This window comes from Diabrotica virgifera, chromosome 9, assembly GCF_917563875.1.
Source record: "Diabrotica virgifera virgifera chromosome 9, PGI_DIABVI_V3a".
Classification (NCBI taxonomy): domain Eukaryota; kingdom Metazoa; phylum Arthropoda; class Insecta; order Coleoptera; family Chrysomelidae; genus Diabrotica; species Diabrotica virgifera.
In genome coordinates this window covers 201,920,899-201,948,358 of record NC_065451.1, presented here as the reverse complement: position 1 = coordinate 201,948,358, position 27,460 = coordinate 201,920,899, and the positions used below count along the sequence as shown (strand labels likewise).

Here is a 27,460-nt window from a genome sequence, read left to right as displayed (position 1 = left end):
AGTTTTCCCCAGCAGTGGCGTACTGATAGATCAGAGGGCCCTGGTTTCAGTTGGTATGCGGGCCCGCCTGCCCAATAAAACCACACATTGTATATCAAAAGTTTTTAATAAACGTTGAATATAATTCATCATATATCATAAAATGTAATCATAAATCATATATCATAATATAATACATTTTTATGAAAACTCAAGCTAAGTAAGTTCATTTTACTCACGATTTTTGCTCCAAATTTTAAAGAACTGTTTGGATTGACATGAAAGGCATAAACATAACTAACATGTCAAAGAAAAAAGGTGATATTGTGCCGATTCACCGTGGGAGTTTCACCCCTTCTCGGGGGTGAAAAATCACACGTTCAAGATAAGTCCGGAATTGGATAAACTAACTAATTCTAAGCAACTTTAGTTCCATAGATTGTTTTCACTAAGTCAATACTTGCGAGTTATTTGCGAGTGAATATGTTTAATTTTCAACAAAAAAAAACTACGTCTCTAGAGGATTTTTCGGAAATCACTCAAAAAGTCATCTGTAGACCCAATAGGAGTAGAGGTAACGAAAAGTAGGTTCTTATTCGTTAAATTCCAAATCGAATATTTTAACTCATCACACCTTTTTTAAAGTCCACGAGGAAAAATTCCTCCATTACAATATTTTATAATATTTACTTCAAGTCTATTTTCATTTTTACAGACTATTTACCACAGTGGGAACGACTGTTTTTATTGTTATCAATTTAACAAATTTTACAATAAATACCACAAAACAACAGGGAAATTATAACTTCCTGTGGAACTGTCATTCCTGTCATGTCACCATTCAGAATTTCTGTTATCAAAATCACTTGCTTCCGTACAGTCATGATGTGAATTTGTCAGATAGAGCTCATTGGTACCTCGGGCGAAACACATTGGATATCTTAATCATCCATGTTATAATTCACATCTTTGTCATATGTTCCGATGACGGATCAATTGTAAAGGGTTTTTACCCTGTTATTTTTACTTTGGTGGTTTGCATGTAGATTCTAAGTGAGTATAACCTATAACTTTTTATAACCTTAGTCAACATTTTAAATACTTTGCATCATTTTATCTGGTTGTACACATTTTAGGATTGCACTGATGATGATCGGTCAATAGATCGAAAACTAGTTCTGTCTTTGATGTAGCCCTGTATAGGGATTTTAACAAATATACCTTTTATAAAGGATTTTATGCTTTTTTAAAGTGTTTAAAAATTTCTGTTTTTTTTTTTAGTTTCTAGCATCACAAGTAAACAAAGCTAACAAGGTACGCTCAAAACAAAGTTAACCCTTTTCTTGGTAAAAAAAAAATCGTAAAAATCACCACCTAATTAGCATCTCAAATGAAACTAATCGTTACCGCTTCAGTAGTTACTTGACTTACCTACAGTCGGAAAAATGAAAGAGTACCCATGAACGATCACAGCAATCACTTATTTTGTATTTGCTGTCTTTTTCTATAAATAACAAACGTTTGGTCTCGATTCCTCTCCTCTGTGTAGGTCTCCATACTTAAAACAAATCTCACACTTGTGAGGTAGTTCTCCTGTGTGAACTGTCATGTGAACATTTAATTGATATTTATGAGCAAATTCTTTAAAACAAATTTAACACTTGTATGGTTTTTCTCCAGTGTGCCTTCTTAAATGTTCTTTCAAATTACCTGTTTGACTAAATTGCTTAAAACAAATTTAACACTTGTATGGCTTTTTTTCAGTGTGCACTCTCAAATGCACTTTGAAATTACTTGCTTGGTAAAACTGCTTAAAACAAATCTCACACTTGTGAGGTAGTTCTCCTGTGTGAACTGTCATGTGAACATTTAATTGATATTTATGAGCAAATTCTTTAAAACAAATCTCACACTTGTATGGTTTTTCTCCAGTGTGCCTTCTCAAATGTTCTTTCAAATTACCTGCTTGACTAAATTGCTTAAAACAAATCTCACACTTGTGAGGTTTTTCTCCAGTGTGTGTTCTTAAATGCTCTTTTAAAGTACCTGCTCTATAAAATTGCTTAAAACAAATTTCACACTTGTATGGTTTTTGTCCAGTGTGTACTCTTAAATGCCTTTTCAAAATTATTTTTTCACAAAACGGCTTAAAACAAATTTCACACCTGTGAAGTTTTTCTCCTGTGTGAACTGTCATGTGAACAGTTAATTGATATTTACGAACAAAATGGTTAAAACAAATCTCGCACTTGTAAGGTTTTTCTCCAGTGTGCACTCTCAAATGTTCTTTCAAAATACGTGCTTGACCAAATTGCTTAAAACAAATTTCACATTTGTGAGGTTTTTCACCAGTGTGCACTCTCAAATGTCTTTTCAAATCACTCGTTCTAGTAAATTGCTTAAAACAAATTTCACACTTGTAAGGTTTTTCTCCAGTATGCACCCTGAAATGTTTTTTCAAAGTAGCTGCTTCGCTAAATTGTTTAAGACAAATTTCACACTTATGAGGTTTTTCCCCAGTGTGCACTCTCAAATGTCTTTTCAAATTACATGCTTGACTAAATTGCTTAAAACAAATTTCACATTTATAAGACCTATCGCCAGTCACAACTGTCATATTTTTATTTAATGTTTTCCCTTGAGTATGTCGAGTAACATCATTTCCTTGGTAAGACGAATCTTCAACGAGTTTCTCCGTAATCTCCATTTTGTTTTCATTTTGGAGATAACCTAAAATGCAAACCAACTATAATGTAATTATTTGAGTCCACTAAAAGTCAAACGATTAAGCATAAGCATACACGACTAATAGTTTTTACTTTTTAAAATTCTTTGGACTGTAGTGCCGTAGAAGAAGAAAAAGAAGAATGGGAAAGTGCACTGCCTAGTTAACTTGGAAGTATCTGTCAGACAAATACAATTTAAGGAGGAGATAAATATGTATTTAACTTGGAAGTGTCTGTCAGACAAATATGACTTAAGAAGGAAATAGATTTGGTCAGTTATCTGAGTTTTTATTTTGAAGAGAAGACCCTCGTGCCATATTCTATCAAATGCTTGCTGTATTTCGAAGAATGCTGATATACATATTTGTTTCCCTACTAGGCTCCTAGGGAAAGAAAACATGTTCCTTTACTGATCTGTTTTACATGTATGAGGTTTTTCTCTAGTGTGCGTTCTCAAAGGCTTTTTCAAATCACTTGAAGAAAGAAACTGTTTTAGTTTTAAGCAAGTTTCACACTTGTATGGTTTTTCCCCAGTATGCACCCTCAAATGTTTTTTCAAAGTACCTGCTTCCCTAAATTGTTGATAAATTTCACACTTGTGAGGTTTTTCTCCAGTGTGTATTCTAAAATGCTCTTTTAAAGTACCATACATACATGCTCTAGGAAATTGCTTAAAAGAAATTTCAGACTTGTGAAGTTTTTCTCCTCTGTAAACAGTTAATTGATATTTATGAGCCAACTGCTTAAAACAAATCTCGCACTTGTAAGGTTTTTCTCCAGTGTGTAATCTTAAATGTTCTTTCAAAATATTTTTTCCGGAAAACTGCTTAAAGCAAATTTCACACTTGTGAGGTTTTTCCTAAGTGTGCACTATGAAATGTTTTTCAAATCACTTGTTCTAGTACAGAGGTTCTCAATCTGTGGTACATGTACCACTGGTGGTACATTTCATTATTGGCGGTGGTACACAAAACACAGAAAAAATTAAAATAGTAGTACTTAGTAAGTCTTGATAATACAATTTAAAAATATAGGTGGTACCAAAAATAATAAAAATAACTGTAGGTGGTACATCACTCAAAAAGATTGAGAACCGCTGTTCTAGTACATTGTTTAAAACAAATCTCACACTTGTAAGGTTTTCCCCAGTATGCACTCTCAAATGTTTTTTTAAATTACTTGTGTTGGAGAAATAAACTCCCAACACTAATATTAGGCAAAACTATACATATCATTTTTTTTCAATGATTTGCGCCTTGTGTACACGTGACAAAAAATTTTTCTATGTTTTTATGTTCTGTGATTCGAAGTTTACACAAAGGCGCAATATTCAAAACCAAAAAGTTCATTACTAAGGTTTTGTTAAATATAATAAAAAATATATAAAGACGGGAAGTAGGGCTTGTGTCCGATCCCACATAAATTATTACGTTAATACCAAAAGTTTGTGGTATTGTAAAAAAGTTAATTTGTGAAAAAATTCTTCCTTAATGTTGAAAAAACCCAACAACCTGCTTGATCAAATTGCTTAAAACAAATTTCACACTTGTGAGGTTCTTCTCCTGTGTGAACTGCCATACGAACAGTTGAATGAACAGAATGAACATTAAAACAAATTCCACACTTGTATGGCTTTTCTCCAGTGTGCGTTCTTAAATTAATTTGCAAATTATTTTTTCCAGAAAACTGCTTATAACAAATATCACACTTATGAAGTTTTCCCCAGCAGTGGCGTACTGATAGATCAGAGGGCCCTGGTTTCAGTTGGTATGCGGGCCCGCCTGCCCAATAAAACCACACATTGTCTATCAAAAGTTTTTAATAAACATTGAATATAATTCATCATATATCATAAAATGTAATCATAAATCATATATCATAATATAATACATTTTTTATGAAAACTCAAGCTAAGTAAGTTCATTTTACTCACGATTTTTGCTCCACATTTTAAAGAACTGTTTGGATTGACATGAAAGGCATAAACATAACTAACATGTCAAAGAAAAAAAGTGATATTGTGCCGATTCACCCTGGGAGTTTCACCCCTTCTCGGGGGTGAAAAATCACACGTTCAAGATAAGTCCGGAATTGGATAAACTAACTAATAGACCAGGGCGCATCTGTAAAAATATTAGTACACTTCGCGTCAAAAAAAACTGGTACAACTCTTATAACCGAAAATCGTGTTTTTCAAGTTGTATAAGTTGGTCTTGTCAAATGTGTCATTCTAATTTCTAGGGCATCGTTACCAGTTCAACGAAAATATTATTCAACTCTTAAGCCAGTTTTCCGACAGACCAACCATCTTCTATTTTAGAAATTATTCTTGTTTTATCACATTCAAGTGACATCGTTAAAAATTTACTTTGACCAACTTGTCAAATCTGACAGATGTTAAGTAATTAAATAAGTCATCGAGGACTGGACCTATTGCTTTTTATTTTGTTTAATCGTTCAATTATTCAGTTATAAGTGGATTTTTTAGGATTAACTTAACCCTCTCTCTGTTTATTAAATTTATTAGATACGGTTTTTTGTTATTAATGATAAAAATAATACCTACCTATAAACTTTATATATTTTTAAATGTTATTTTTTTTTATTTAGATTTAGTGCAATTCCGTTATCTGTAATGGCAACAACGAAGTGATTCACGAACTATTGTGTCAAGTTTGAACACAGGTTTACATCGGGAAAAAAAAGTGTACCAGTTTTTTATGACGGGAAGTGTACATTTGGACGTTGAGAGGTGACTCAAATTTTTTTGTAAAAATTGCTTGAAAATAAATCAAATAATAATATTTGAGTTATCCTCCCTCTCAAAAAAGTCCGGAACATTGTTTAAATAATCAAAATGTCAAAAAATTAAGGAAACATTCGATTTTTTTCTTCGTTTTTTGATTATAACATTAAAAGTATTCATTTCCGAGAAAAGTTGTACTGACATAAAAGTTGCGTATATAAATTTCCTACAATATAGAATTGGTTAAAAATTTCAAAAATAGTCACCCTTGTTACAAAATAGCAATGATTGCGAAAAAACCATACAAAAACAAGTATTCGCATTTTACGTTTTTAAACCATTTATGCTACACTTAGGACCTTCATATTTCACCCAGAAAAACTTTATGATACAGTAAAATAATACGGTAAATTTCATTACGATCGGTTCAATAGATTTTGCAAAATAAAATTCGCAATCCAGCTTTCGCAAAAAAAAAATCATTTTTTCAAAATGTTACAGGACTGAAAATAAAGCAGATAGCAAGTTGAATTTTTTTTTGCTTATAGAAATGTACTGTACCTTTCATTTGCAATTTTGCAGAATTAAAATCGATTAACACCACGGCGTCAGGAATTTTTTTAAATAAACATTAATTATTGGTGCTTCGCGCAGGACAGCGGATAGTTTGCTCTGATTGGTCATTCCAATGACCTTTGATAATGATTGATACATTTTAATCTTTATTACATTTCGATGTAAATAAATAAATTTGTTTATTGCAAAATAAAAACACATACTCTATCCTTTGAAATAACACTTTTATTAGCAAAAACTTTCTTTGTTCATATATTTTAACTTAGAGAATAAAAGTTTATTATTTGTAAATATATGCAATTGTTTAAACAATATTTCACAAACAATAATAACATTATGTAGTTTGATTTTTGTGGAATTAAAATATTAAAATACAACAAAATATAGAGTAAGAAAATAATATATTAGATAAAGATTGGAAGAAATTTTTATGGAAATCAACTTGTGTGAATCGAACACCGCTGTCCTGCGCGTAGCACCAAAAATTAATGTTTATTTAAAAAATTTCCTGACGCCGTGGTAGTTAATCGATTTTAATTTTGCAAATTGCAAATGCAAGGTACAGTACGCTTTTATAAGCAAAAAAAATTTCAACTTGCTATCTGCTTTATTTTCGGTCCTGTAACATTTTGAAAAAATGAATTTTTTTGCGAAAGCTGGATTGCGTAATTTATTTTGCAAAATTTATTGAACCGATCTTAATGAAATTTACAGTATTGTTTTACTGTATCATAAAGTTTTTCTGGGTGAAATCTGAAGGTCCTAAGTGTAGCATAAATGGTTGAAAAACGTAAAATGCCAATACTTGATTTTGTATGTTTTTTTTTTTTTCGAAATTATTGCTATTTTGCAACTAGGGTGACAATTTTTTAAATTTTTAACCATTTCTATATTGTAGGAAATTTAATTACGCAACTTTTATGTTAGTACAACTTTTCTCGGAAATTAATACTTTTAAAGTTATAATCAAAAAACGAAGAATAAAATCGAATTTTTCCTTCATTTTTTGCCATTTTAATTATTTAAACAATGTTCCGGACCTTTTTGAGAGGGAGGATAACTCAAATATTATTATTTGATTTATTTTCAAGCAATTTCTGCAGAAAAATTTGAGTCACCTCTCAACGTCCATCTCAAAACAGATGCGCCCTGGACTACTAATTCTAAGCAACTTTAGTTCCATAGATTGTTTTCACTAAGTCAATACTTGCGAGTTATTTGCGAGTGAATATGTTTAATTTTCAACAAAAAAAACTACGTCTCTAGAGGATTTTTCGGAAATCACTCAAAAAGTCATCTGTAGACCCAATAGGAGTAGAGGTAACGAAAAGTAGGTTCTTATTCGTTAAATTCCAAATCGAATATTTTAACTCATCACACCTTTTTTAAATTGTTTAAAAAAGCTGAATTTCTGTTTTTTTTATTTAGTTTCTAGCATCACAAGTAAACAAGATACGCTCAAAACAAAGTTAGTCCTTTTTCTTGGTAAAAAAAATCGTAAAAATCACCACCTAATTAGCATCTCAAATGAAACTAATCGTTACCGCCTCAGTAGTTACTTGACTTACCTACAGTCGGAAAAATGAAAGAGTACCCATGAACGATCACAGCAATCACTTATTTTGTATTTGCTGTCTTTTTCTATAAATAACAAACGTTTGTTATAGAAAAAGACAGCAAATACAAAATAAGTGATTGATGTGATCGTTCATGGATAATCTTTCATTTTTCAGACTGTATGTATTGAGTAAAAATTGTTTTTTTAATTATGAAAAATTTTTTTTAAATAACTTAAAAATTATTGGTCATACCAAAAATCTCAAGTACTTAGTAAAAAAATATAGATTTTGCTATTGTAAATATTTTGGGACTTTTTGTTTTCCTGAAGACAAAAATTATAGTTAAGGTATTGCTATTCAAAATTTGTATTCACTCGTGATTAGGGACTCGTTTAGCCCATTTAACTACAGCCTTTTCAAAAATAAGCACTATGAACCAATGAATCTTACAGATCTTTTAAAAAATACACAATAAAGTAATTTGTGAAGCGGTAACGATTAATTTCATTTCTCATCCAAATTAAAGGGTGTTTTCCACGATTTCTGTTAGTAACAAAAAAAGGAACCAACATTATTTTGATCGTAACTTACTTACTTTTCATGTCGGAAATTTTTTTAAAAAAGAAAAATAAAGCTCTTTTTAAATAATTTAAAAAAAGTTTAAGTTGAAATCAGTCTTCCCGCGAAAATTACTTGATTTTTTGGTTATTTCTCGTTGAAATATTCGATTTGGAATTTGACGAGTAAGAACTTACTTTTTATTAATAGCTACAACAACTATGCTTCTATATAGGGTGAGGCAGATAACTGGCCTATTAGAAATATCTCAAGAACTAAAGGCAACAGAATCATGAAAATTGGAATAAAGGGGTTTTGAAGGATGATCTATTAAATGAAAATATTTTCATCTCTTTGCAACTTCCGGTTATACAGGAAGTTGCTTATAATTTCGTTTTTTTAAATGGGACACCCTGTATATTTTTACATTTTTGGATTCTCTTCGATGTCTTCTTTCTTAAAATATAAGGTTTTGTAATATTATACAGGGTATTTTAAAAGATAATTACGTTTTTTTTTATTAATTTCGTAGCAACATTCACACCCTGTAGAATTGTAGTAGTTTGACATCTAAAACTCTACTTACGTTCAAATGATTTTTAATATACTCTACTATTGTTAAGAATCATTAGTATAGCTAAATTTTTAATTTTAGTATACAGGGTTGGTCGAAACTCGGAATGAGTATTTTCTGAGTTTTCTTAAATGGAACACCCTGTATTTTTGTATTGTAGGGAAATGATATTTTATAGTACTTTTTTATTTCTTAAGCATTCCCTATACCTAACTGCTTTAATTTGTGAGTTATTGGTGATTCAAGCTAAACATTAATTGCAACAAAAAATACGTAAAATTTTATTAGGTTGGCCGTGAAAATACTCAATCCCAAATAATTTTTCAGAAATAAATACATATTAATCCAGACTGGTCCTTAAAATTACCAATAATGGTTTAGCTATCGAAATACCTACTTAGTTAAGATTGTTGGTGCGATTAACAATTAAGCACAAATTAAAGCAGTTAGGTATAGGGAATGCTTAAGAAATAAAAAAGTACCACAAAATATCATTTCATTACAATACTAAAATACAGGGTGTTCCATTTAAGAAAACTCAGAAAATACTCATTCCGAGTTTCGACCAACCCTGTATACTAAAATTAAAAATTTAGCTATACTAATGATTCTTAACAATAGTAGAGTATATTAAAAATCATTTGAACGTAAGTAGAGTTTTAGATGTCAAACTACTACAATTCTACAGGGTGTTAATATTGCTACGAAATTAATAAAAAAACGTAATTATCTTTTAAAATACCCTGTATAATATTACAAAACCTCATATTTTAAGAAAGAAGACATCGAAGAGAATCAAAAAATGTAAAAATATACATGGTGTCCCGTTTAAAAAAACGAAGTTATAAGCAACTTCCGGTATAACCGGAAGTTGCAAAGAGATGAAAATATTTTCATTTAATAGATCATCCTTCAAAACCCCTTTATTCTAATTTTCATGATTCTGTTGCCTTTTGTTCTCGAGATATTTCTAATAGGCCCTTTATTTGCCTCACCCTGTATACGGGTCTACAGACTTTATATATATGTATTCCATTCTTTTCACTTTTTTATAAGCTATATTTTTGCTAATAGTATTTTTTAATAAAATACTTACTTTTTGAGTTTTATGCGAAAAAGCGCCAGAAAATGCGTTTTTTTTTTGTAAAAAATAAACATTTTCACTCACAACTAACTCGAAAAGTATTGACTTATATATAGAAAATAGTGCAGAAATTTTTTATAGTGAAAAAACAGTATAGAAAAAAAGTTGCTTAGAATTAGTTGATCCATCAATTCAGGACTTATTTTGAACGTATATTTTTTCACCCCAAAAAGGGACGAAAGTCACCCCCTGGGCAAAAACACACATCGGCAAAATATCACTTTTTTTCATTGACATATTAGCTATGCGTATGCCAAATTTCAAGCCGTTCTTTAATTTTTTTTTGGTTTGAAGGTTTTAAAATATTTTACCGTGAGTAAATTGACTATTAAAGCAGTAAATTAATACATATTAATCCTATCGTTTTTCATACTGACATGACTGAACCCGTGTTGAGCTGCCCCCCCCCCCCCACTTGCAAAAACCAAAAAACAAATAGCCCTGATTTATGAGCTCTCATATTCCGCAAACTAAAAATTTTGAGCTCGTTCCACTGAGCAGGAATTTAATACTTTAGTGGGGGGGGGGCTGAGTCAGCTCCCCCACTATTTAAAAATAGGAATATTGAATCGGTTTTTGCGGCAGAATTACGAGCTATTTATGAGCTCTTGAAATTATATAGTTTCGATTTTTGAGCTCATCCCCTTCACCCCCAAACAACCCTTTAATTGATTTAACTTAAGAGAAAAATGCTGAGAAAACTTGAAATATATCGTATTGCGGATATAATTTCTAGAGCGTATATACTCTAAGAATAAACTATTAAATCACGTGCATTTCGATTATTGAGCTACAACCCCTTCGCAAGAAAACCACCCTGTCTTCCCGGCTTAAGAGAAAGTTGTACCTAAAATGCATTAAACTAATCATTTGGCGACTACATATCATTTAATAATTTATAAGCTTCCAAATTACGCGCATTTAGATCAGTAAATTGCAATTTATTTTGTATAGTGCAGTCACTGAAAGTAAAAATCAACGATTACGTTCAATTTCGGTGAACCTTCATCGATTTTCACAAAAATTGGTCAGTGGTTAGAGGATACGTCAAGAAACAAAGGTGACATGGTACCACCTTGCGCCTTTACCCTGAGGGTGGACACCGCCCCTTCTCGGGGGTGAAAATTATTTTATAAAAAATAACTGCACAAATCTATAAAAGAACAAATTATAAGCAAAATTTATTATATAAAGTTATTAAAATAAGTCAATACTTTTTAAGTTAATAAAGATCAAAAATTTTAAATATTCGTGAAAAAAATGCATGTTTTGAAGCGGTTTTTCGTAAATCACTGAAAAACTGTAAGTTTGTACAAAAAAGTTAATAGTAGTTTAATTCGTATAGCTTATATTCTACGAATAAACTCTTAAATCACGCAAGTTTTCTCAGCATTTTTCTCTTAAGTTAAATCAATTAAAGGGTTGTTTGGGGGTGAAGGGGATGAGCTCAAAAATCGAAACTATATAATTTCAAGAGCTCATAAATAGCTCGTAATTCTGCCGCAAAAACCGATTCAATATTCCTATTTTTAAGTAGTGGGGGGGGGGGCTAAGCCACTAAAGTATCAAATTCCTGCTCAGTGGAACGAGCTCAAAATTTTTAGTTTGCGGAATATGAGAGCTCATAAATCAGGGCTATTTGTTTTTTGGTTTTTGGCAAGTGGGGGGGGGGGGGGGGGCAGCTTAACACGGGTCATGACTGATCACTTTACGCCAGCCGTTTTTATAAATAATAAAACTCAAAAATTTTCTACATCTAAATCTCCAGTCACAATAAATTAAAAACCAATAAAGGAAAACTACTACAGCTTTTAAAAAATGAACATTGGAATGAAACTTATATCAACAAAATAGATTCTCAAATTGCATGATACATTTACTAATAAGTTAAATAATTACATACAAATAGGCTATTGATTATGTACTATAGAAAGGAACTACAACGTTAACGGGGTTTTATTTTTTGATATGGTTAATGAATCTCTATATATGAAAAAACCGCGGAGTGCTACCATTTAAAGGGGTGCGTTTTTGAGAAATGGGTGAATTAGTCCCTGGGCACAGGTTACATTAGGGTGAGTTCTATGCACTTTTGGTACATATACGTCTACACAAAAATTGTTCCTGGTTAAATTTCCTATCCAAATATAACTTTTGAAAGTCAAAGATACTTTTTTTTACAAAAATATATTCAAAAGAAAAAGCACAAAGAAACCCAAAAGGAAGAAATTTTGTTTTTTGTCCCATAACTTTTGTCCACGGGGATATAGGTATAGACATTGCTTCACAAAAAAAAAGTTACACATTTTCTCTTTAAAATGATGTTTGGTAGAGGTCAGTCGGATTTACAGTTTTCGAAATATGATTTTTCAAAGTTTTGAACTCACAGCAATTTTGGGCAATTTTCCTTGTTATTTCGCAAATATTGTTCTGTAACTTTTTTCTACGCAACTTTAGGCATATGCAATGGTACATGTAAGACGAATAGAATTTAAAATGTTCTACTGTATAATGTTGTACGACTTCTTTTAATGAGGTTATCTGTTTCAAGATTTTATACTTTTAACGAGTTTTTATATTTTTTACGATTATTTTTTAACTTTCCCATTATAACTTTTTCTTCTTACTTTTAGATATATATTATATGTATAATAAAAATGAAAGCTTATTCTGTTTTATAAGTATTATAAAAAATTCCAGGATTATTTTTGAATAAGGGTTCCATGACATCTCGTAACGCGACAGTTCGTAACCGGACAGTTGGTAACGGACAATTCGTAACAGCGACAGTTCGTAACGGCGACAGTTAGTATTAGTAACTATACAAATTCGTAACGTCCAAATTGAATTATTCTGTTTATTGTTGTTACCGTGGAAACTAACTGTTATTACAGTTATAAATGAAACTATGTTTATCAATTTAACGAATCAGTACCAGGATAAACATTTTTAGGGATTTCATGTTTCGTGTTTCAGAATATAATAAAAGTATTTAAACCAAGTATTAAAGTAATAAATCCATCCCTCTTATCAACTACAGTAAAACCTGTTTTACCGGCACCTGCCAAAAACGGCCACCTGTACTAACGGCCAGTTAAAACATTCTCCAAACCAATAGACTACGAAAACTGGCAATATCGGCCACCTTTCAATATCGGCCAATAGTTTTTTCATTTTTAGTGGCCGTTACTGACAGGTTTTACTGTATAACCGTTGATTGAATGTCCCAAAGCTATAACCAATCAAAAGGTTTATTATAATAACAGGTAATTATAATCTTTCCTTTACAAAATGTTTATTTAAAAAGTTGGGACTGTTTAAAGACGATTGTCAGATTAAAGATTTCAGGAATTAAGTACTTCATTATTCCTTTGTCTGGGTATGTATGTATACAAATACAGTGTGTCAATTTTAAAACTTACAATGGACTATATCTCAGGAACGAAAGCTTATATCGAAAAATGCTTGAAACCGTTTCTAGGATAGTAAGGGGGAACTAAAATGGCATGAAAGAGAACTCATCCCCATCAACCCCCTAGGCCCCACCCACCACAACCAAAAAAGTTAAAATTGCAAACCCCTACTTGTGATACGTCATTGAAAAGACTATAAAAAATGCTATCCAATGGTATAAATAATAATTATACAGGGTGAAGCAATAATTGTGAAACTTTTGCTTAAATGGAAAATTTAATGAGGTTTTGGTTGAGCTACAAATTTGTTAAAAATGTCAATTAAGTAAATATTCAAAGTGAGTTTCATTGTTTTGTAAACAATAATACAGCCTATTTTCAAACTTTGCACGACCTTTGGCAAATGTTGTTCTAGTAATAGCGCGACATGCTTGCGTAATAATTTCTCGCAATTCCCCAAGTGACGCAGATTGAGTTTTATAAAAAACTGACTTGAGGTAACCCCACAGAAAAAAGTCAGGTGGCGGTAAGTCTGGTGACCTCGGTGGCCACTCAATAGGACCTCTCCTTCCAATCCATTTGTTCGGATAATTAGTATCCAACCAGTTCCTAACTCGAGCAGCATAGTGAGGAGGTGCTCCATCTTGTTGAAAGTGCAGAAAATCTTCGTTTAGAGGAGAGCTAGGTTGCCTTGGTCGTCCCTTTGGTTCTCTAATTCATGCACAATTAAAGGGTCGATGGTGTTTTCCAGCAAATCGAGATAAATGTCGCCACTTAAATTGCCTGGTATTAACAAGGGGAAAATTGTAGCATCGCCTTATATTCCTGCCCAAACATTCAGTTTTTCAGGATATTGAGTGTGACCATCTCTGAATCGATGCGGGTTCGCATTCCTCCAGTACCGACAGTTTTGTTTATTGGATCTGACAGAACCCAAAAAGCAAACGTTTTCAACTTGTATAATTATTATTTAAATTTTTTTGGTTGTGGTCGGTGGGGCCTAGGGGGTAGATGGGGGTGAGTTCTCTTTTATGTCATTTTAGTTCCCCCTTACTACCCTAGAAATGGTTTCAAGCATTTTTCGACATCAGCTTTTGTTCGTGAGATATAGCCCATTGTAAGTTTTAAAATTGACACACTGTATGCAAATTTAAGGAACAATAAGAGGAATAAACTTTTAAGAATATTGTTAAAAGTTTGTATGTATTTAAATATTTGTTTCTGTTTAAAGACTTTTAATATAGGTACTCTGAAACACGAAATATAAAATGTGTTAAACATGTTTATCCCCGTACTGATTTGTTAAATTGATAAAGATAATTTCAATTATAACTGTGACAACAGTTAGTTTCCACCTTAACAAAAATAAACAGAATAATTCAATTTGGACGTTACGAATTGTCCGTTACGAATTTGTCTAGTTACGAACTGTCGCCGTTACGAACTGTCGCTGTTACGAACTGTCCGTTACCAACTGTCCGGTTACGAACTGTCGCGTTACGAGGTGTCTGGTAACGTTGAATAAGATATGCTTTTTCAAAATGTAATAAGTAGGTACTTGCAACGATTTTTGATTTTTGGATTATTTTTTAAATTTCTCATAACTTTTTTATGTGATTGTGTGTTATGATTAAATCTTATTTTTTTATAGGTAATACTTTCGATCCACTTGACTCGGCCGGGCAAACTTCAAAATATGGATTAATTTCAATATTTGCTGTCAAAGCTCCTGCACCACAAGCTTTGCTTGAAAAAATAGCATGTAAATGTACCAAAGGATGTACAAAAATCTGCGGTTGTAGGAAGATAGGAATTAGTTGTTCAATATTCTGCAAAGGGTACATGTGCATGGGTACTAATTGTGGGAGCTCTAAGATAACTGAGGTGTCAGAGGAAGATATTGAAGCTAATGCTAACGTAGAGATGGACTTTGATTTTGAAAATTTTTTAAATGTCAACGTTTAAATAATTTTAACTAGTGATGTTTTCTAAGACTAATGTTTATTTAATTTTTGTAAAAGAAATAACTTTAAATAATACAGGTAAAAAATATCAAAGAATCACTCGGTTTCCATTATTTAAATATAGATGATACACCATTTTAAAGAACAGAAAGTAAGCTCTCTTTATTGAGCAATATATAGTATATTCATGTACAAGAAAAAAAAGTTAAAATGAGAAATTTAAAAAATAATACTAAAATCAAAAATTGTTGCAAGTACTTATTACATTTTGAAAAATAATATCTTATTCAAAAATAATCCTAGAATGTTTTGTAATACACCATTTTGAAGTAAACAAAATAAGCTTTTATTATTATATAATATAATATATACCTAAATGTAGAAGAAAAAAAGTTATAATGAGAAATTTTAAAAATAATCGTAAAAATGTAAAAAATAATATTTTTTTATATTAGGTATATAATAATATAATATATTAGGTAATATGTATAATATTACATATATATACTATATATAATATATTATTATATAATATATAATATATTATATAATAATATTATTTTATTTTCATATTATATTATAAAAATCGTTAAAAGTATAAAACCTTGAAAAACCATAATCTCTTTAAAAAAAAAGTCGTACAACGATACACAGTAGACCATTTTAAAGGTAATTGATTTCTATTTCTATTACGTGTACCATTACATATATGTACCTAAAGTTACGTAGAAAGAAGTTACAGCACAATATTTGCGAAATAACAAGGAAAATTGCCCAAAATTGCTGTGAGTGGCGAACTTTGAAAAATCATATTTCGAAAACTATAAATTATAATTACCTCTACTAAACAACATTTTAAAGAAGAAATATGTAGGTTTTTTTTTCTGTAAAGCAAAGTCTATACCTATATCCCCGTGGACAAAAGTTATGGGACAAAAAAAAAATTTCTTTCTTTTGGGTTTCTTTGTGCTTTTTCTTTTGAATATATTTTTGTAAAAAAAAGTATCATTGACTTTAAAAAGTGATATTTAGATAAGAAATTTAACCAGGAACAATTTTTATGTAGGTATGTTTGTATCAAAAGTGCATGGAACTCACCCTAATGTAACATGTACCCAGGGACTAATTCAGACATTTCTCAAAAACGCACCGCTTTAAATGGTAGCACTCTGCGGTTTTTTCATATATAGATATCCATTGACCATATGAAATAATAAAACCCCGTTAACGTTGTAGTTACTTTTAGCTATCTTATTTTGAATATAATCAATAGCCTAAAATCTCTAGAGAGATAAAACCCTTAAATAAAAAAATATCAAAAAAACCTTGGATCGGCGAGGTTGATATTAATCAAACGAGATTTTCTTAGAAATAAATTAGTGTCTATAGTTTATCCTTATTATCCTTACTACTATAATAATTGTCTATATTTATGCAGTGTTATTAGGGTGCTATAAATACGGACAAAAGGAGTATCGAGCGTCTTGGGATTATTTTTATGACCCACCGTATAAAACTTGCACTGAATATCTGTTTCCGAATTACTGCAACTTTGCAGTTTATAACATAGGTACTCATGGATCATTAATATAAAAAATACAAAAGTGTTTGTGTTAGCGAGTTTTAGGCAGGCACCGGCGGTTGAGACAAGGGCTAAGCAGGTAAAACGAAGGAACCTAACAATAGCGTTTTCTGTGTTTCTTAATAAATTTGGTTTTACAATTTTTTGATAAATAGGTATTTTTTGTTTTTATTTATAAATACCTACACAAAAATTAAAATTTATTAGGCAGTTACATTTCGTAGTGTGTACCTGTATAGTTAAAAATGTCCCAAACAAATTAGTAAAAAAAGAAGCAAAAAGCGCGTTAGAGCGAGGGCCCAGGTTCCGCTGAGCCATGCTCAGTACGATACTGTTCCCCAGTGTGCACTATGAAATGTCTTTTCAAATCACTTGTTCTAGTAAATTACTTAAAACAAATTCCACACTTGAATCGTTTATTTCAGAACGCACCTAAGTGACAACATCTCAAAAAATATGTTTTTGGTGGTACTGTACAATTTAAAGGTAAATACATCTTTTAGTTCGGAAAAAACCTATATTCCATATCAGCAATGCTATTTGGCAGCCTTGGAAATAATCCCTTTACTTCAGAAAGAACCAAAGCGCCATCGCTTAGGTTCTTTCTGCGGTGAATTTCACTCACGACGCGACGGTTGGCGTAGCCTTCACTAAATTAGACGTTAATTTTTTGTTTTACATGTACAGGGTGTTTCAGTGGGAAACGGAAATACTTAAATGGTGAATAGAGGTCACTGAGGCGGTTCTAGATATGTTACATTTATTGCCCCACCGATTTTTAAAACCGAGTTACAGGGTGTTTTATTCACCAGTGTTTAGAACCACCTTGTTTATTTTTTTGATATTTGGTACACATATGTCTCATTTAGAACCAAACGACCCTAATCACAAGAAAAATCCAGGTCCGGATTAATAAAAAATATGAAGTAATTGTGACATTGAAATAACACCCTGTATATTGAAATTTTCAAAAACCGTTTGCATATATGAAAAGAGCATAAAAAACTGAGTTTATAGTTTCGCTCAGTTTTTTGCGCAGACAATTCGCGCGAATTATATTGAAATTTTTAAGAAGGACATGGTCACTAGTCTTACTAGTGCGACTATATGCAAAACTTACCCCACTATTTAATATTTTTCGAAATAGGCGTAGTAAAAACACTCCAAAAAATTAATGGTTTGACTTAATTTCAATAGTGATTTAGAAAAAATCACTCATACACCCATTTATTGCAGAAACCACCTAAGTGCAATTTGTTCAAAAATTTTAAGACAAAAACAATTTAAAAAAACAGCATATTCCAATACCATGTTTTTGATTTGGTAAAAAAATATTTGAAGGATACTATAGATACCTATACTTAAGATACAAAACAGTTTTTTTAGTTTAGTTTTAGTTTTTCCGAAAGTTGAAAAAAGCGCACTTAGGTGGTTTTTGACATAACCGATTCACTTGTGAGGTAGTTCTTCTGTGTGAACAGTCATGTGAACAGTTAATCTACATTTATGAGCAAATTCTTTAAAACAAATCTCACACTTGTAAGGTTTTTCCCCAGTGTGCACTCTCAAATGCACTTTGAAATTACTTGCTTGGTAAAACTGCTTAAAACAAATTTCACACTTGTGAGGTTTTTCCCCAGTGTGCACTCTCAAATGTTCTTTCAAATAATATGATTGACTAAATCGCTTAAAACAAATTTCACACTTGTGAGGTTTTTCCCCAGTGTGCACTATGAAATGTCTTTTCAAATCACTTGTTCTAGTAAATCGCTTAAAACAAATTTCACACTTGTGAGGTTCTTCCCCAGTGTGCCTTCTCAAATGTTCGTTCAAACTCATTGCTTGACTAAATTGCTTAAAACAAATTTCACACTTGTGAGGTTTGTCTCCAGTGTGAACTGTCATGTGAGAAGTTAATCGATGTTTATGCGCAAATTGTTTAAAACAAATTTCACACTTGTGAGGTTTTTCCCCAGTATGCACCATCAAATGTTTTTTCAAAGTACCTGCTTCGCTAAATTGTTTAAGACAGATTTCACACTTGTATGGTTTTTCTCCAGTGTGTATTCTTAAATGCTCTTTTAAAGTACCTGCTTGACTAAATTGCTTAAAACAAATTTCACACTTGTGAAGTTTTTCTCCTGTGTGAACTGTCATGTGAACAGTTAATTGATATTTATGAGCAAATTCTTTAAAACAAATCTCACACTTGTGAGGTTTTTCTCCAGTGTGTGTTCTTAAATGCTCTTTTAAAGTACCTGCTTGACTAAATTGCTTAAAACAAATTTCACACTTGTATGGTTTTTCTCCAGCGTGTATTCTTAAATGCTCTTTTAAAGTACACGCTCTAGAAAATTGCTTAAAACAAATTTCACACTTGTGAGGTTTTTCCCCAGTGTGCGCTCTCAAATGTCTGTTCAAATTACTTGCGTGACTAAATTGCTTAAAACAAATTTCACACTTGTATGGTTTTTCTCCAGAGTGTATTCTTAAATGCTCTTTTAAAGTACACGCACTAGAAAATTGCTTAAAACAAATTTCACACTTGTGAGGTTTTTCTCCAGTGTGCGCTCTCAAATGTCTGTTCAAATTACTTGCTTGACTAAATGGCTTAAAACAAATTTCACATTTATAAGACCTATCGCCAGTCACATCTTTCATATTATTATTTAATGTTTTCCCTTGAGTATGTCGAGTCACATCATTTCCTTGGTAAGACGAATCTTTAACAAGTTTCTCCGTAATCTCCATTTTGTTTTCATTTTGGAAATAACCTAAAATGCAAACCAACTATAATGTAATTATTTGAGTAAACTAAAAGTCAAACAATTAGAAATGCACGTCATAGATTTAATGACATCATAACCCACCGGTAACAAACTCGACAGCAAATAAATTCAACAAATTTTTCTGCATAGCAACATTATTTAAATTAACGCCTAACTAAACCTACCATACAACGAAACTATTATATGAACCTAATCGACCAATCAAGGATAGGGAAGGGAAAATGATGTTGGTTAAAAAATAAACTGTCGTTAACATATAAACTAAATACAGTAGAATCCCGCAAATCCGAACTAATGGGGGGCCAGCCTAGATTCTGACTTGCCTGCTGAAGCTAAATTTTTGCATTTCATAATGAATTAAGCAAGGCTTTCTTACACTTATTCCTGAAAAATCCTATAAAAAACGTAGAGATCAAAGTCGACTAATAAACTGGTTCAACGATGATTTGAAGTCCATGAGGGAAGCTCTGCAATTGATAAAGGAGCAGTATGATGAGTTTCCTACATTGGCTCAGAAAAATCTATTAACAAATCACAAAAAATATTACAAATTAGCAATAAAATGTGCTAAACAAAGGGCCAATGATAACCTTATTTCAACTGCATCCAATCTAATTAAGTGTATGTGGGATATTATCAATGAACAAAGAAACAAGTCTAAGAGCAAGTTAGAAACAAAAATTACACCTAATGAATTTAATGTCTTCTTCATTAATGTCGCCTATAACTTGCAGATCCAGATTTAACCCTCCTTCTTCTCCCTAGGATTTTGATATCGTCACCATGTTTGGGGAAGTATTTTTCTTCCAAGATGTTTCTCATTGAAATCAGAGACATTTTAACAAATTTGGTGAACAAGAAAAGTAGACTATTTCGGATTCTCGGTTAACATAATAAAAGGAGTGAAACATCTCATTGCTGGTCCATAAACAACACTTATAAATCACTGTTTTATGGAAAGCATCTTTCCTGATGCGAGATTATTAACACAATCAAAAAGCGCAAACTAGAATATCTTGGCCATGTTATGAGGAATGAACAGAGATATGGCTTGTTGCAACTCATTCTTCAAGGCAAGGTATTTGGAAAGAGAGGACTTGGGAGAAGAAGAATACCTTGGCTTCAAAACCTGAGAAAGTGGTTTAATACATCGACAACCGGACTATTCAGAATAGCAGCACGCAAAGTTAGGATAGCCATGCTGATCGCCAACATCCGGAACGGATAGGCACCTTAAGAAGAAGAAGAAGAAGATCTTTCCTGATCTGCTCAAAAAAGCAGTGGTGGTACCGATCTATAAAAAGGGTGACAATGATGACCCATCCAATTATAGGCCAATATCAAAGGTATTTGAGAAAAGTAGAGACTATTTCGGATTCTCGGTTAACATAATAAAAGGAGTGAAACATCTCATTGTTGGTCCATAAACAACACTTATAAATCACTGTTTTAAGGAAAGCATCTTTCCTGATCTGCTCAAAAAAGCAGTGGTGGTACTGATCTATAAAAAGGGTGACAATGATGACCCATCCAATTATAGGCCACTATCACTCCTTCCTATAATATCAAAGGTATTTGAGAAATGTATGGCAGCAATGATTATTAAGTATTTTGAATCCAAAAATTTGTTTACAAATATTCAGTTTGGTTTTAGAAGGGGTTTAAATACAACAAAAGCCATCGTGGACTTAATGATGAAGACTCAAGAGGCTTTCAAGCAGAGCTGCTATCTGTTGGCTACATTCTGTGACTGAGCAAAGCTTTTGATTGTGTTTCACATGAACTGTTTCTCAGGAAATTGGAGAGATATGGGTTTGGAGATAGTAGCATTGAAATGATCTCCAGCTATCTCTCCAATAGAAAGCAGAGTGTGCAGGTGGGTAAAATGAGGTCGGCAGAGAGAGCTATAAATATTGGATTACCTCAAGCAAAGAATACCTAACTACCAAGAACCGACACGGACGGCGATTCTTTTGTTGTTAGCATGTACTTAATTTCAGTATCGAGTTGCCAAGGGAACACACGAGTACACTGAGAAAAGTCTCACACATTTCTGGCGTGTATCAATAAAATTTTGGTTGCACTGAGAAAAAGGTTGCATGCAGGGCCGGCTTTTGTTCTTAATATATTGCATTCTTAATATGGTGGAATTATTTTTGATTTACAAAAGGTTGCAAAGACAACACAAAGTAATGGTGAGAATTATATTGATTAAAACCATGGATAAAATACCTTTTTATCCTGATTTTAGCATTGAAAGACCAATAATAAAATATATTATAGTGGCGTGACATTCACTAATTATTATTTTTGGCTTATATTGATACAACGATACAAAATATAATTTGTTGTTCTCACCAATTTTGAAAAAATGTGAAGTTGGTGAGAATTTGAACGACTTGGTGTGACCTAATAGGCTGTCTGTCCGTCCGACCGCGAATATAACTCCTTCTGTCACTATACCAGGTAGAATGAGAAATGAGGTGTCAAATGAAAGCTTATAATCCATGGATGGTACTCAAGGTGAGAAATTTGATCTAGGCTGTCTGTCCGTCCCGCCGCAAATGTAACTCCCCCGTCACTATACCAGGTAGAATCACAAATGGGGTGTCGAATGAAAGCTCATAATCCAAGGATGGTACTAAAGGTGAGAAATTTGACCTAGGATTTCCGGTTTTAGAAATGCGACCGGAAGTACTCTTTTAAAGTCACCGCAATAGCACAAGTGATATATTATGATATATTATTCGACGCGCATTCGCAAGACGAGAACAAATTTATACTTCTGGTTTCATGACTGTCTGTCCGTTCGACTGCGAATACAACTCCTCAGTTACTAATACCGATAGAATGACAAATGAGGTGTCGAATGAAAGCTTATAACCCATGGATGGTATTAAAGATGGGAAATTTGACATCGGACTTCGGTTTTAGAGTTACAGCCGTAAGTACTGTTTTAAAGTCACACAAAATATGATATGAATGTAAATAAAGATGACTCAGAATTAGTAAAATCGTATATCAATCGACGCAAAGTTACATAAAGAGTTCAAATATCAATTTCCAGTTCTATTTTCAATTACTTTGGGTGAAAACCTAGGACCAATTACTTGTTTGTCGAGGTATTTCCTAATTCATTATATTTCGAAAAATAATCGAAAAATAACACAGTCGTTGTAACCGTCACGGAATCCAATTTTTTTGGGTGACAAATGTTCGTGATCAACAACAAGAAACTGTATGTTAAAATCGAATGTCAATATTTTTAATTTTTATTGTCTTGGAAACCAGCCAAAAGTAGGTACATTCTTTAAAGTCGAATATCGGGGTAGGATTCAAAATACAGCTTACACAATTTGAAATACTTGTGCAAGCTTTCAATACTCTTTTCCATCAAGTCCATCCTATTGGCAGCTCTTAACCACAGATCAGCCCTGAAATACAAATATAACGTAATAAATGAAGTATACAGTAAGATCAAATTTGGGGTTTAAAATACTAAACATTTAAGTACCACCTAGGTACCTAGTTAGTAATTCTGAAGTATAGAGATACCTATGCCTTGCATTATTTTTAATTTACTCTCACTCTCTTGTGATAATAATGATAACTTTCTTGGATAATAGTTTTGATGAAAGGTAAGGTAAATTTAAAGTGGAATTAGAAAAAAAATATTCTGTGTGTGTCTTTGTGTACTCACTCTCATATGATTCCAACAAAACTCGTGTCGCTATACTGCAGTATTATTACCATTATGTATACATAACAAACTTCTCTATCGATAAAGAATAAGGTATAACAAAATTGCAACATACCTTTCCTCATTTTTTGGGATTGAAAATAGGCTTAAACCACCCCCTGTTTTTTTCTGGCAGCCATGAAATATACCTACATGAAAACCCTCGTCGTTTCGCAGCCATTCCAACAGTAAATAAACCACTTAACTATGTACACACGAATAAATACTACACTAATAAACTAATACACTATACACAAATAAAATAAAAACTAAACTTAAAACCTAGAAAATAAGTCTAAACAAAATATTACGAGCTACAAACTGATACAAAAACAACATACTAATGCCAAGCCAAGCCAAACAAACAACAAACGCCGATCCTGTACAAGACAAACGTCACCAAAATTATTTGCTATTGAGGCAAATTGAGAAATGGCCGATCTCGGACATGCGCATAAAAATTTTGTTCATAGATAATCCATTCGTGTCGGTTCTTGTGGTAGATATGTATTCTTTGCCTCACGGGTCAACATTGGGACTTATTTCTAATTTATATTAATGATCTTCCACAGACAGATCTTACAAGTTCATTTACTCTTTTTGCTGATGATACTACTATTACCTGCAAAGATTGGGATTGTAATGCAGCAATAGAGGCATCAAAACAAGCACAAGATAAGGCAGAACAATGGCTTGCAGCAAATATGTTGCTTCTAAACCTCAATAAAACCCAGTCTTCGATTTTTTCAACAAGACAACTTCCATACAGAGATGCAGACAAACAAATAAAAATTTTGGGGGTTTACTTGGATGCAGGCCTATGTTGGAAAGCTCATACAATGTCCTTTGTTGCTAAGTTAGGAACTGCGTCTTTTCTGATTAGAAGACTTTCTGAGTGTGTATCTCAGTTTACTTTACAACAGGCCTATTTTGCACTGTCATTCACACATTAGTTAATGCAATTTTGGTATGGGATCACAGTGCTGGAGCCAAATATGTCTTTCGTATTCAGAGAACAATAGTAAGGATAATTTCTGGCCTGCCCTAGCAGAAAGAATGTCGGCAAGCATTTGTTATACTACACATACTAAGGGCCAGTATTTCAATAGCTACTTAAGCTTTTGCTTAGCTAAGCCTGTGTCAAAAGTTAAGGAGAAGCTTAAGCCGGGTGTCGTATTTCCATCATTTCCTTAACTAAACTGATGCTCAACTGTAAAGTTAATTGGTTTGGTACCTCTGAATACGTCAAAATGCCAGAACTCACTGTTCTGAGGTGAAAACCACTACTGTTGACGTTTAATTTTATATTGTCATCTGTATCAATGTCAGTTACTTAATTTTGTGTACATGGTACATGTGTTGTTAGTTTATTGTCTATATTTTCTCTGGTTATATTTTTATTGTTATTTTGCATAAGCAATAGATCCGTCTTTGTAATTTTGTTTATTGGATATATTCCTTAAAATGTCAAATTCGAATGTAAGTTTATTTTTGTAAAATAAATGTACCTACCAAGCATTGTATAAATAAATAATTTCCATGTGCCTACACCTTCCAAAAGTAGTAAGAATTTTAATGATCGTTATTACGATTAATAAATTAATAGATTTATAGATTATTATTTAATAATCGAATAATAACGTTATTACTCAAAAGTTGGCTTTCAAAATAACTCTCTAATTAATAATTTATAGAAATAACCTCAAAAAACAGAAAACAAATTTTAAGCAAAGACTTAAACCAACTCCCGCGCGAGCTTAAAATTATTTGGTTTAAGCCTAGGCTTAAGCCTCAAATTGGTGTGGAAATACAGGCATCTAAGCTTAAGCAAAGGCTTAAAGTAAGCTTTGGCTTAAGTGAGGTTGGAAATACCGGCCCTTATTCTGCCTTCGGTATTTATTCTAGAGAGTATTGTTCACATACAACAAAATATAGATTGTCATCAAAGACATGAGGATGTACACTGATATGAAACCAGGAATAAGCATGCCTTAATACTGCCCTACACCAGGCTCCAAAGAAGTAGAGACGGACCAAACTCTTATGGTGTAACATTTTACAAGAAGCTGCCTACTGAAATTACTGAATTGCCAATTTTACAATTTAGAAAATCACTAAAAAATTTTCTCATTAGTCAAGCATTTTACAGCAGTGATAAATTTTTAAATTTCAACTTTAATGTTTGGAACGGGGTTGTGAATTGTTGAATTGTTCTTTGTCATATTATGCCTTGTGTTTTTATATTTGTATTTTATATATGTGAACCAAAGTTGTACACTGTTTTTTGACGTTTGTAAGTACTTTTGTATATTAACATGAATAAATGACTTAACTTGTTCAGATTCTGAATAATTCAGATTATCCGAAAGTTAGCCTAACTAATAATTAGTCAAAGCTTTCATTGTGGTTGATTTTGAGTCACAAAACGTTCTCACAAGAGTGTAAACATTGGCTCGTATGAATATATGAATAAAAATGAGCATGTAGTTTATAATCCAAATAAATATTGGAGTACATACTCCACCTGGTAAGAATAAAAATCAGAAGTAGATACTCGGCTTGAGTATGTAGTTTGTTGTGAGAATTAGGTACTCATTTTTGATATGAATAAAAATATCTTTATGCTTTTAACCTTCCGATGACCAACCTTTTTTTGTTACACGGATGACCAAGGGGGGGGGGGGGGAAATGACCCCAGGTCAAAAATGACAATTAACAAAAAAATGAAGTTTTTTTTTCTTTTTTTTTATGGCATGGACTTTATGTCATTCAGTCAGTCACAACATGAGTATTAGTGTCATGTGTAGTGTGTGTGTTGTTGAGTAAGTGTCTTGTTACTTTGCAAAGTCGACGTCATTAGCGTAAAACTACTTGCAATTACACATAATAGATGGTATTTTACTAAACATCAACTTCAGAATATATTTTTATTCGTAAAATATGGGGAATTTTTTTTATTTTAAAAGATGAGGATATCTAGAATGATATTAAAGTCAAATAAAAAAATAATGAGTTAAAAATTAAAAATACTTTTGAATTTATTAAAGAAAAACATACGCTCCTAGAAGAATCCTTATATCACAACTGGTGGGAAGTAGAAATAGGGGTAGGCCAACACTCAGATAGATGGAAGGATGGTGTAGATGAGAATGGGAGAAAAATAGGCACAGCAAACTGGCATGGCAACGGTTGGTAACGGATAGGACTGACTGGCGTAATAGACTTGGGAAGGTCGAGGCTCTTTCATAGGGCTGTAGCACCATTGATGATGATGATATCCGATGTCCGTTATATCCAGGTTTTACTGTAAGTACTAAATATTTTTACCATATTTTTTTACTAACCTTTTTCAGTTTTTTGGTCTTCTTCAAACGGGTCGAGTTTACTTCCATGTTGTTCTATTTCAGTATTTATGGGACATTTCTTTAAATCCAAAGAATCATAATATGTGTCCTGCCTATTAGCTTCATCCTTAATTTCACATTTCACGCCTTCTAAAAGGGCATCATCCAAGTCATTATACTCTATTTCTATTTTACATGTTTCCTCGCTACTTTCTTGTTTTACTTCCATTTCCATTTTATCACACTTGATTTTATGTATGAATTCCAATAATAATTTTACTACACACAAAACAAAAAAAGTCACTTGTTTGGTTGGGTTGGAGCCAATGAACTGTCAATACGGATGGAATAGGCACAAAGACAACTAATGCATCCACGATACAAGAGAGAGGTCCTAGAGAGAGACAGACAAGGTGGTGGAAACTTTGACAGGCCGTGTAATTTGAGTTGCCTATATCAACTTAAATCGGGGAAATATAAAAGTCTAAAATATAAAAGTAACATAAAAACATAATCAAGGACTTCTTCACTTTGTATAAAACAGTCACTAATTTAGTATTTAAATAGTTTTAAAATTATTTAACTCCCAAATACTTTAGGAAAGTAGGTATTTGTTTTGATAAATACAAATAACAATTCTGAAAAGTATCTAAACAAAAAAGTATGGCACTGTGTACTCTATTTATCCCCTAAATACAAAAAAGTGGTTAAATTTTGAAATATGTACTGCCAATCAGCATTAGGCCCAAGTTAAAATATTCAACGAA

The 27,460-nt window shown here is 32.2% G+C and overlaps 1 pseudogene; it reads right to left on the bottom strand.

Moving 5' to 3' along the window:
* Window positions 1-209: 209 nt before the first annotated feature.
* The window catches only part of LOC126891608 (zinc finger protein 721-like), a 67,270-nt pseudogene continuing 40,019 nt past the window's right edge, over window positions 210-27,460 (bottom strand).